This window comes from Rhineura floridana, chromosome 10 (assembly GCF_030035675.1).
Source record: "Rhineura floridana isolate rRhiFlo1 chromosome 10, rRhiFlo1.hap2, whole genome shotgun sequence".
Taxonomy (NCBI): Eukaryota; Metazoa; Chordata; class Lepidosauria; order Squamata; family Rhineuridae; genus Rhineura; species Rhineura floridana.
The window spans coordinates 40728868-40741952 of NC_084489.1; the positions used below are offsets into that span (position 1 = coordinate 40728868).

Genomic DNA, 13085 nt, shown 5'->3' on the forward strand with positions numbered 1-13085 from the left:
TGGAGGGTAAGAGATTTATGTAGGGGAAGATTTATTTAAGTAAGCCTGGAATCCTAACCATCTGAGAGTAAACCCCACTCAATTCAATAGGGCTTCTGAGTAAGCATTATTAGGATTGCACTGTAAATTGAGGTATTTCCTGGTCTTTATACATTCCTATATAACAATATGGGAGCCTTATTTTTATTTTTAAAAATGGCAAGATGTAGTGTATGCATAGTTAATATTTCTGTCTTTTGTGAAATGAATACTGTACACAGCAATATGTGGGATTGATAGAAAGGGTGCTTAAATCTATGTATCAAAACAATCAAAAAGTTGCCTGGACTGTTAAATCTGTCTTTACTTCATAAATGGTTAGACTATAAAGCAATCTCTATTGTACTGAGATCACAAACAAATTTAGCACATGCTTGTTTCTAAACTCTTACTACTTCATACCTAGGCATTAATGCTGTCCAGATGAAATAGCCTTTCTTGTACAGACGTTTAAAGGCCTCTAAAACAGTTGTGTGGAAGTGTTAGGTGCTGATTGTTGGCATCTGGTTTGGGGAATTAAAATGTACAAAGCTTATTAAACATTGTATGAAGATTTATATTGGAAACATGTTAAGGGATTTGGGGACTAGTACAGTTAGAAAGCAAACTCGCTTGACATATCTAGGCATGTTATATCAGCTGACATGTATTTTGGTATGCTTAGTAGTACATTTGTTTTAAAAACTGTCTGCTCTGAAAATGGGATAATTCGCCTTCTTTCCTAGTAACTTGTGTATCTGTGTATTTAAATGTCAGTGGAAGTAACCAGTTCTTAAGTCTACCCAAGTAATTTCAAAAGTATCTTCAGTATAGCACTTAAGTTGCAAAAGTAGTTGGCTGATAGCACTTAAGTTGCAAGTTTTAACTTCCTGCAAATTATGATTTAATGATTATTGTAATGATTCCATGTGTAAATGAAAATCTTACTTTACTACAGAAAAGTTTGGCATAGGAAATTTGAATTATGTTGTCCTGCTTCTATGAGGCAGTAATGAAGATATATGATCTTAAAAGATTAACTCCTTGCTGAGTTCTCACTTTTCCTCTTAATTTTTTTTATTGCTTTGAACTTTAAAATAATGGAATGCTGCAAGGAACATCTAGCAACTTGTGAAAAATTATTTAAAGTAATTTTGTGAGGTTGAACATTTTCTTTAAAATCTTACATATTTTAATAGAATTTTATATAGTGGAGATTTAGATCTTTCATAAAAATACTGAAGCATGTGTTTTGTGAACTTAAACATCTCTGATACGTAGCCTAATTTAAAATCTGGGCTGCAATCCTATGCATCTTTGGAAATAAATCTCATTGAATTTAGTGAGACTTACTTCATAGCGAAGCATGCACAGGACTGCAAAGTATAGTCTGTGTGGCCGTATTTATGGCCAACATTTCAAAAGTGTGTCATTCTCTCACTGTGTATCTAAGGAACTGACTTTCTGTGGCATGTAGCTGTCCTGTATTGTCTATCAATAGATTACTGTCTTAACAATTCCCCCCCCAAAGCCTGTGCATAAGGTTCATAAATAATATTATTTACAGATGTTTAGAGTTAAGTAAGACTTCAGGATCAATATCTGTATATCAGAAGATTATCTAATCTGTTGTTCTGGAACTCTAGGTGAACTTGATCTTCACCCCCTCCTTTCTTAAACTCCCTCTCTTGTTTTAAGGGGAGGGTGTGTGCAGTTGTCACCATCAAGTCTGGGACTGTTTTGGCTGGACAAATCCTTCAGTTAGATTTAAAAAGTAGTTTGACAATTCTACTGGAAAAATGGCAAAGTCCAGTACAATATTTTTATTGAAATGCATTCATAGATTTTCTTCAAAAAGTTCAAAGCTGTGTGCAAAAGTATATTCATCTTTATCACTGAACACTGCTCTCTATTTAATGATAGGTGTAAGTTTGCACTAGGGGTAGACATAGGCATATTGTTAATCTATATCCTCCTCACATAATGGTGTCAGGCGCTCTTACAAAGCTAAATTACATTTGAATGGCCAATCTCTGTAAAGGGATTTTTATTTAAAGGGAGCTTTAAGGCTCAGCAGTCTTCAGTTTGGACTTTTAGATTGAAAGAGGACACACCCACAGTTGCAGAAGCAACCTTTATACCTGCTGTGACAGGCAGTTTAGGACTATAGTATTCTATAATGGTCACTGAAATATTGAGACAGGCAAATAGGCTATATTGTGATTGGAGTGGGATAGAGGAAATGGACTAGATGTTCCAGGCAAGAGACTAAAAGAGACAATACCTAGTGGAGGGAGCAGAGAGAATAAATTGTTTATAATATGACTCCAGCCAGAAGCTGATTTCTTACTTGCTATGGAAACCTCAAGGGAATATGAAATCAATGTAGAATGTTTGCATTCGTAACCTCATGGATCACAGAAAACCTCTATGTACTTTAAGGAAGCTTGGATCATTTCATTCAAAACTTAGAAATGGCATTGTAACAGTGCTGGCTGCTGGTCACATGTTACAAAAGAATGTGGAGTATTCTTAGCTGTGATCATCAGTTCCCACAATTTTTTGGGGAAAAATATGCAAAACAAGATAGTGCATGCATATTGGAAAACTTGTGTACAAGCCCTTTAGATGCTCCCTAACTTGTCACAAGAGCATCTGTTATCTTGCGAGGCAACATATATACTGCTGCCTGATTAAACAGATAGCACTGATGTCATTTGCTGTGTGATGGATAGTTTAGCTTGGCAGGGGGATGGGTGGGGACTAGATATTGGCCAGCTGGGGGCTGTCAGTCCTTGAGAAGTCCTAGTATTCTTAAATCCTTACAAATTACATACTTCTGGTAATATACACCTAACTTCAGAATCTGTATTATAGTATTGGTCCTGGTGCCCACCAAAAGGAAATGGTGGCTTGGTTTTTAGAGATCGACAGCAGATAATTAAGGTACAACATAAGGTTGGGCTGTGTTGTAATTGGGACTGTGCATATTCAGTGTGTTGACTGCATAATATATAATTTATGGAATTAGCAACTTTTGGCTTCCTGAAAAAGAAAAACAGGTTAGCTCTCAGGTAAATATGGTTCTGAAAGTATGTAGGCAAGGAAGAAGGCTGAGTATCCAGTGACCATTCAGATGGGGGGGGGGGAGGGAGAGCTTAGACAGGTATTACAGTTGTTATATTGAGAAGATTTTATGTGCTGTATGCCTCTTTGTGTCTTCCATATGGCGTCCCATTCCTTGCTTATTAGGCTTCATTCCATACCTACCTTCCTATCCTATACCAACCTGGTCCTTGCAAAATATATCAGATGCTGTTTAGATTCACTGTTAGACTCGCTTTCAAAATTCAACCTTATAATTTCCATACATGTATTTATTAAAACATGTATAACTTGCCCTTTTGGTGGCCTTGCAACATCATTTTCTTCATAAAAATAATATAAAGCAACCAATCAAGGAGACAGAAGAGTAGTTAAAACTAAGCATAAAAACATTATCAGCCACGTATACTAAACTTCTGCCAGAATAAAACAATTTTAATAACTGATTTAAAAATGGTGACATTGATACCAAAAGATCTGTTAAAATGGCATTGTCTAGAGCAGGAATGGACAACTAATGGCCCTCCAGATGTTGGACTACAGCTCCCATCAGCCCCAGCCAACATGGTCTGAAGGGCCACAGGGTCCCCATCCCTAGTCTAGAGAAAGCACAGTATTTTTTCAAGTGTAAGTTTGCAGTTCAGAATCTTTTGTGTCAAAGAAAAAACCTCTAAATTGTGTTGGCATGATAATCTTAACTGTATTTGAGGCAGGATTTTAAGTAACATTTAATATAAAAATGTTCAAACATCCATAGAAAGTATATGGCTATTTTGGCCTTTTAAAATATAGTCAGTTGAAACTGCTCTGACAACAGATGTTGTTTCTGTAGCATGGTACAAAGAAAGATCCTTCCAAAATGAAATGTATAGTGCTGTTAGAAAATGACTTTTCAGCAGTGTGCATGCTAGTGCGTATGCTTGAGGGTGCACCAGTAAGATAGTATGGTTTGAAGATAAACTGTGGGGAGCTACATCTAATCTCTTATAATGAGGGAGGATTAATTATAGCTAAACCATCCCAAACACGTAGTAATGTTGGCTGCTGTTTAAAACTTTAGTTAATAGTGTGCCACTAACATTTTTGGTTTTTTTTTAATTTAAGCCCCTTGTACTTTGTATTGTATTAGATTAGAAAATAATACTTATGAACCTCGCTCCTCTTATTTATGGTTGTTTGGAGGTTGCTAATTCATAGGGTCGCCAAAAGTCGTGATTGATTTGAAGGCACAACAAATCCTGTTTATACTTTTTTTCTGACAAACAAAGCAAACCTATATTTGTTATATACTCTTATCTACTGTAACTCGGCCATAGGGTCCTTTAGGAGGAAGGGCAGGATATAAATTTAATAAACATAAATAAATCCATTGGTCATTTTATTTCCCCTTGCTAATCTTCTTTTAAAAATTGGTTTTAAGACTAAATCCAGTCCTAACACATGTCTGGATTAGAATAGGATGCTTTTGTTAAGTAACAGAAAATGCGGTTAGATTCTGTTCAGAATAAATGACATTCTCCTGAGAATTCTTTGAAGAACTAAAATAGGAAATTGCTGAACTATTAACTGAGTTTTGCAAACTATAATTTAGGAGGTGATTACCAGTGCCTTGCTGTATTCTCCTTAAAGCCCACAGATACAGAGGGTGCCAGGATAGGCAGCTGCTAGGTACTTGCTTTTGTGGCTTCTTTTCTGCCTTGTGACTATAAAGTCAGAGGGCAGGGGAGGAACTGAGGCAATCTTTGGTTGTATATGTTGCTGTAGTAGGCTTCCCTGTTAAGAAGAAATGCTGGCATCCTGTGGCTGCCCACGGACTGGGCACACTCTGTTCCTGCCAGGTCTGAGGGAGACAGCACAGACATGGCAGTCACTGTGCAATGCTGTATTTCACCAGCTGGGTTAATATAGGAAAGCACTGTACATATTCCAAGGAGCCAGGCCCTATTACTTACTTGTAGGTCATTTTTACTAATTTATTTGTTAAAATACTTTTTCCAAAAAAGTTCAGATTGGTTTAAGTAACAAAAATGCAGTCTACCAACAATATAATCTAAGTAATAGCATAAAAACAGCCACAGGAGATTATATTGTTACCACAAGCTTAATGGGAGTAGTGTGTGCCTTATCCTTGTTGCTTGGGGTGGGGTAAAGAGTCTAATTTGGTTGCAGTTGCTTGGGAATGAGGTCTTGGGGTCATAGTAGAAAGCTCAGTGAAACTACTAGTCCGTGTGCTATGGCTATGAAAAATTTCAAATTAACTGTTGGAATTGCTCAGGAAGAACTCAAAAATATTAAGTACAAGTGAGGACCTGTGAGAAAATGTTATGAAGGAGAGAAGAAGGTCAAGGCAAAGAGAAGGAATTGCTTTTTTTCTTTTACTTTCATATTCTCCCACACTTTCCTGCTCAGTGGGCAGCTCAGGTTCCCCTCTGCATAAGGAAAGGAATCACAGTAGCGGGTGTCCAGTCTCTGCTGTGCATTTATATGGGGACTGAAGAATGTATGTGTGACCTTGCCCTCCCTATGCAACTTGGCCCCAAAGCCATCCTTGGGGTTTGTCTTGGAAATGAACATGGTAAGACACACTACTGATCTCAAGACATGTAAACGTTGGCCTTTGGGAACATCCTTATTAAACCCCAGGTCTAAGGGAGCTGAGTTTCATTGTACATCACTTCCTGAGCCCAATTCCCTTCTGCCCATCAGTTGTGAGAATGGAATGCCCCCTCAGAGTTTGAAAGATACTCTATTGATGGATGAATGGCCTTGGGAGGTGCACATTTATGGGGGACAATTTCACTTCTGCTTGTGAGACCCCTTAAGTTGCAGATGGGAGGGGGTGTCACTGTGTCACTTGATTCTGTATGTGGTGAGCTGGTAGGTTTGGTGAGGTGCACGTCCTCCAAGGCCACTTCTTCTTTAGGTCCTAGACTGCCAGTCTCTGTTTCCTTTCAGCCTTGGATTCCATAGCAGCATGAGGCCCTTGATTTCCAGGGCTTTGGAGGAAGGTGGTATGCAGGAACAATCTACTGCCATCCTCCTAGGCCTGTTCTGGTGTCCTGCTGCTCGATATGTGAGGCATGCCACTTGCTTAGTATAAAATATGATGGTTCAACCTAGAATTCCGTGTGCAGTTCTGTTTCTTCTCATATCGCTAAAAGAAAGACGTTAGAAAAATACAATAAATGGAACTGAAATACTTCCCAGGTAAAAGAAGCTTAAATTGTCCTGGTTTCCTGGGTTATTGGGGGAGGGGGGGAGACAATTTGGCGGAACATGGTAAAGAGGTAGAGCATTTGCTTACATGCAAAACAGAGCAGGTTCAGTCCCTGATATGTCCAGGTAGGGCTGGGAGAGACCCCATTTGAAACTGTGGGGAGCTGTTGCCAGTCAATGTAGGCAGTACCGAACTAGATGGGATCAATGGTTTCACTCTTTACAAGGCAGCTTCCTATGTTTCTGTTACTCATTTTCCTCACTATTCATAAATTATCAAGATGCTATAGAACGGAATGGAGGGAAGTTCCAGATAAAGCATAATGAACAGAACTCATTGTTTAGTGATGGTGCAATGGCTGCTCGTATGAGGAGTTTAGAGTTTAGACAAATTTATACTGGTCTCTTGCTGGCCATTACCTTTGAATTGCAAAAAATGCAAAGAAAGAGGAAGAACTATAGCTCAATGGTATATTGCATGTAAAAGATCCTGGGTTTAATCCCTGGTGTCTCTAAGCAGAGGTGGTAAAGATTCCTTGCCTGAAAACCTGGAGTGCTGCTGCCAGTCAGTGTAGACCTGTGGTTCCCAAACCTTTTACCACCATCCCACAGACCAGTTGAAAATTGAGGCTCTAGGTGGACCACTTCATAATTTTTCTGCCTGTTGTAGCAAGTGTAAATGCACTGTGCTAGATGCTGTATGATTTTTAATTATATTTTATTGCTTCTTTTGTTCCTTATTGATTGTATTTATGTATTCCATAGAATTCAAACTGTTATACAGAAAAAGAAACAGTTAAGATAAAATTAAAAATCAATGTGAACATTTAATGAGATGGATGTGCCGTCTCCTGTCTTCAATCGCAAATCCACAGACATGGTGTGGGCCAGCTGAATGAAGCTCATGAATCACTGGTGGTCCACAAACCAGTTTGTGAACCCCTGGTGTAGACAGTACTGAGCTAGGTAGACCAGTGGTCTGACTCAAGATAAGGCAGCTTCCTATATGGAGAAGGTAACCTATCTCCATCATGTTATGAACTTCCTATAGCCATTTGGCTTGCATATATGAAAATACTACATGTGAATCTGGATGCTGAGTTAAAAAATATCCAGCAGAATTTTACAATTTATCAAGGTTACAATAAGTTCTAAACTCACTTTCCATGTTGATTGGACAGATAGGCGACCAATAAATAAAATAATAATAATAATAATAATTGTCATAAAATGTTTAATAAGGTTCTCTGATACTTACTGTACTATTTTTTAAAAAAGGCTAAATCAGAATGCTGCACAGCAAAAGTGGCTTCTTGAGTGTAGCTTCTCTAGATGTTGTGGATCCAATTCAGGGCATCCCATCATCACTCTTGCTAACTTTGGTTGCAACTGTTTAAATTTAACGGGACCCAAAGGTTCAGGTTGCCACAAGTAAAAACTAAAATGTCTGCAGAACAAATATTGCCAGTTGACTCGTGTTAATTTGTGCTGACTCTTGGACAGTTGCATATCTATAAACATAGGAAGCTCTCATATACTAAATCAGACCATTGGTCCATCTACATCAGTATTATCTCCACGGACTGGCAGCAGCTCTCCAGGTTTCAGGCAGGAGTCTTTCCCAGCAATACCTGAAGATGTGGGGATTGAACTTGGGACCTTCTGCTTGTAAGGCAGATGCTCGACCATTGAGCTATGTCCCTTCTGTCTTTAATGGAGAAGGAGGAACTACTGAAGTTGCTGTAGTACAAATGTCTGTACTACTAACTCATTATGTATAGTTAGCATATTGAGAGTATTTGCCAAAGCGATTAGTCCTGGGTTGTCTGAGTTATGGTGAATGGTAGTGGGCACATTTTCCTGTATCCATTGGAAAAGGAGAGAAAAGTCAAACCACATACACAAGGAATATTTCAGTCATTGATATCTGTGGTGGTGGAGCAGACTAACTGGATGTCTCAATGGGATGGTTCATTTGAGCTTCCTAATGTGAAGTATTTGGAAATGTAAGTGCTAATTTTTATTGAAACTGGACAGATATTAGTGCTTCAGTACTAGGTCTAATCAGCACAAAAGCACACTGAAAGCTCCATGTGAGCTTTCTCTTGGTATGATAACTGTGCATTTGCAGTTTGCTGGAGCGCTTCATCAAAAATTCCTCTTTAGAGAGTTGGGGAGGCTGTGTTAGTGAATGCTTTTGATTATTTCTCCTTGCCTATAGCATTTCTTTTCTTCCTTGTTCAAGTGAAACATGCTTTTATCTTGAATAAGTGCTCCTTTTTCTCTGGCTGTGTGCGGACACAGGGTGTGTTCAAAGAGGATGATTTACTGCTTAGAGTTTGTGCTTCTACTCTACTGACAGGGCTGTGGAGTCGGAGTCAGAAGCAATTTTGGGTGGAGTCAGTAGAAATGTACCGACTCCGGCTTCAAAATAAATTTTGATTGACAAATTTTTTAAAATATAAATTTAAAATGTCAAAGAAGCTTCCCATGAAGTTAGCTGTAGTTGAGCATTTCACCATAACTCAAGATGGAAAACATTTTGTGTGTCAGTGTATGACACAGGACCCAGATAAAGACAAATGCTGTGATGCCAAAATCAGCGCATATTCAGGCAGCGATAAAAATGCTGCTACGAGAGCTTCCAATTTAAAAAGATATTTACAGCGCTTTCCAGGGCTGTGGAGTCGGAAGCAATTTTGGGTGGAGTCAGAGTCGGACAGTAGAAAAATAGAGGAGTCGGTGTCCTGCCTACTGGTGCACTTTAAATTTCATCATGCTTTAGTAATACGCAAACATCAAGTGTAGATTAGTCCTATAAATAAGGGGGGAGAAGAAGAAAGTCACAACAAACTAGTTAAAATCAGGGCTGTGGAGTCGGAGTCGGAAGCAATTTTGGATGGAGTCGGTAGAAATGTACTGACTCCGACTTCAAAATAAAATTAATATTTTAATATTAATACATTAATATACATTTGCCATTTATGAAGGAGTCAAGAGTTGGAGTCAGACAGTAGAAAAATTAATATACATTTGCCATTTATGAAGGAGTCGGAGTCGGACAGTAGAAAAATAGAGGAGTCGGAGTCGAAGGTTTGACATACCGACTCCACAGCCCTGGTTAAAATGGTGTAGAAAAAAGTTTTACAATACAGGCATACCCTGCTTAACGTCGCTTCGCTTAACGTCGCCTCGCTATAATGTACATGCTCCATACGCCACCATACCCCGCTTAAGCGCACTTTGCAATTACGGACACTTAATGGCATGACGCCACTGCCATCTAGTGGCGATTGCCATGCAGTACACGCATAGATAATTGCTTCACTTTAAGTACATTTTCCCTTTACATACACGCTCCGATCCCATTGCGTACGTTAAAGCGGGGTATGCCTGTATTAGAGAAGCTTTCCAGTGGTCCTATTATAAGTCATACAAAACTTACAATTTTCCTGTGTTTGTTAAAGGAAGTTTTAAATAGTTTACTGCATACTGGTGTTTATAACCCTTTAATTCTAGAAAATTAAAATACAAGTCTGTTAATTGAGCTCAGTCCTTGTCTGTCAGATGAATCTGAAATGGCATTTACTTGACATAAGGAATACATTGAAACACTTAGGGTGGAGACACACTTATTGTTCTGCTGGTTCCGGTGCATCTCCAATTCTCTTTTCTGAAAATGGGGGCATACGACACTAGTCAAACCCCACTTCTTTTTACTGTGAAATCTGGTGGGATAGGGTGAGTGTTTTTTTAAAAAATTCAACTTCAAACAGATTTTGCAACTGATGGGCAGATCAACCCGTTGCCCGTCCAGGTGTAGCCAATGAAAACGTTTTGCTGTAGGCGACTAATGTGCTCACAGCCTTAGTTTATATAGAAGATGCCATCATTTTTTGCTTAGATGTAGGATATTCATGTCTTGCTTCACATATGAAACATATGTAAGAATTGCATGGAAACTACCATATTGATCAAAATGTGAATTGCTGGTTTTTATATGCCCACTAGGAAGGTTCAGTGTGTATCTATGAATATCAACATATGGTTACTTTTTATTTGTTTTGAAATATTTGTTAACCGCTTAAGCAGAGAGCTCTCTAAGCTATGCAGAATAAAATTGTAGATAAAACAAAGCTAAAATCCACAGAACTATTTAAATATATGAATAGATAATTATAAAATTGATAAAAACCAGTAAAACAAATGCAACTAAATTATATGTCTGGGTAGGCTTGCTCAAATAAAAAAGTTACGGTGGTGTCTAATACAATATAGCAAGGGTGTCTGCCTAATGTTATCCCATAAAGACATTCACAGAAATGCCTTTTGTACTGAGATTCTGTAACATGAATTGCTCCTCACTTTTTTTTTGAGATTTGTGAGATTAAAACCTCATCAGTGCATGCTACTTTTGTTGCTTATGGCTGTGTGTAGAACTTGTCTAACCTGGAAATAGTAGTGCCTTGTCTTAGGGAGTAGAATTTATGGCAAGCTTTTAGAATTACTAGGTTAAGTATTGTTAAGAACAAATCTGTAATCTGGCTTTTTGTAGACTACATGCCCTTTTCTTGATCAGTTTCGAGAAACAATCTAAGGAATTTTACAGTGTAATAACTGATAAGGTTTCATTTCTGTTGTTTTTTTTTACATGATGTGTTGACAGGTTGAAATTAGGTAATCCCAAGTCTGTGGTACATGTGTAGTCCAATAAAGCAGAAGAGTCCTGAGGTGGTAGAATGGGCTGTGTAATTTCAATCTGGATGATGTAGGGAAAACCACATTTTAAAAAATGTTTGTCTACATATAAAAATCTCTCTGCAGTCCAAAAAACTACTGCAGGGAGTGTACAGAGAGAGACCTTTTCTCCCTGATGGTGCTAGTGTGTTTATGCTTGTGGGAGGCTTAATACATGAGAAGAGGAATAAAAAATGCTTCCCCACATTTGAAATCTGAAGTGGTATAGTACAGGGCAGTACTGAAGATAGTTTACAATCTACTGATAGTAGATCAAAAATGGTTTCCTATTCCAGGTGGTTTTAAAATCTTGTCTTCCTCATAAATTAGACTGCTGAAATCATGAATGCTTGGATTCCAGACTGAGTTCTTGGAACTTTTTGCTTTGCAATTCTGCCTGCCTTCCTTGGTCACTTTTCTGCATTTGGCTCCAGCTGGTGGACCTCAGGGTTCTAGTGAAAAACGATATAGATCCCACAAGTTTTGATTACCCATCTTTGGCATAGTCTATTCTACCATCTCAGGATCCTACCAAAATCTGCTGCATGTGTAGAGCAAGCCTCAGTTAAGCCAGTTACCTGTATTTTTTACTATTCCATTTCAATGTTTAGCTTCTGTTTATATGTTATTCCCTAAGTTGTGTGTAAAATGAATAATCACTGTTCCTTGATTTAGAAAATTTGTACTAAAGCTGTGTAGGTTAATGTGGTACGTATTGTATTACAAGAAATAAATTGCCTAAGAAGTTGATGAAAGATAGATGTATATGAGGAATGCTCATTCATCAGTAGCCAACTGGGAATCACTAGTGGAATTGGGGTGACTCTGGCAATCTTAGTGCAGTGAATGAATGCTCACAACTGGAAGAGTAAATAAAATAAGATGAGAACTTCAGTGTTACTGTGTTGTCACTGCCTCCCCTTGCCTTGGTTCTCAGTAGTAACACTGTCATTTGTATGCAAAACAGAATAGCTTTGACTGGGGCTGGAGGGACTTAACACAGAGGAAGCACTGAAATACTTATAATTGATGCCTGTTTAGCATCCCTAGCCTTCCCATTTAGGCTGGTGTTTGTACTGAGAAGAAACAGGCAAACAATATTTTAATGGTAATGTGTTTTTAACTCTTTTGAATTTTCTGTGTGCTTTTTGTCTGTAAAGAAGTTATCGGATATTTGCAAGGCTCTTTCACAATTGGAACAGTGTTCACTTCTGAAAGATTAAGCCCTATGCTTTACTGAACTCTTGAAATGCTTCTTCTATCTGCCAGGTAGTTCTAAAAAGGAATCTAAAGTAGGTGTTTCACTGTCATTCCACTCTGCAGTTACATAGATTCTTGCAGCGTATAAAAATCTGGAATAGATTCAATATTTAAATTCCAAGATACTTTAAAAAACATCTATCCCTCTAGTAATTTGCATACCCAAATATCTCTCATTGTTATAATTGTGCTTGAGGAAATTTCAGTGGAAAAATGTTTGCTGCACCTCCATGGAAATAATGTTTTTAAAATTGAATAATTCATTGTTTTAAAAGGCAAAACAGTGTCTTCTTTGTGCCTCTGTTTGATTTTAGAGAGCCTTCCAGTTATTAGAAAGTGCAAGCTAAGGCTTTAGTGATAGTTACAATGCAGTTCTATCTGTGTTAAAACTTAAATTTATTTTTAAAGTCTACAACCTAGACTTTTAAGTCTAGAGCCACCACCGCGGTGGGCTAAGTAACAAGAAATCTGTATGTCAAAGTGTTAATTATAATTAATGTTAAAATACACTTTTCATCGTATTTAATGTCCTTTGTTCAGGTTTGTATTTTTTAATAGTTCATATGAAACATTGTGGAAGCTGAAGAACTTGTAGTGTAATTTGTTTGCAGTGTTGTAATGTTCTCAAAACTTAGCTGGCACTATCAGCCACATTGGCCATAGATTAATGAGCAACTCTCATCCCTCCTCTTTAATTATGCAAAAGAAAGAAGCAGGCAAAATACATAATCAGTTTGGAGCTATATGTT

The 13085-nt window shown here is 37.9% G+C and overlaps 1 protein-coding gene across 5 annotated transcripts in view; it reads left to right on the forward strand.

Annotated features, from left to right (window-relative positions):
- The window catches only part of IGF2BP3 (insulin like growth factor 2 mRNA binding protein 3), a 113854-nt gene that overhangs the window by 2898 nt on the left and 97871 nt on the right, over positions 1 to 13085 (forward strand). The window lies entirely within an intron of this gene.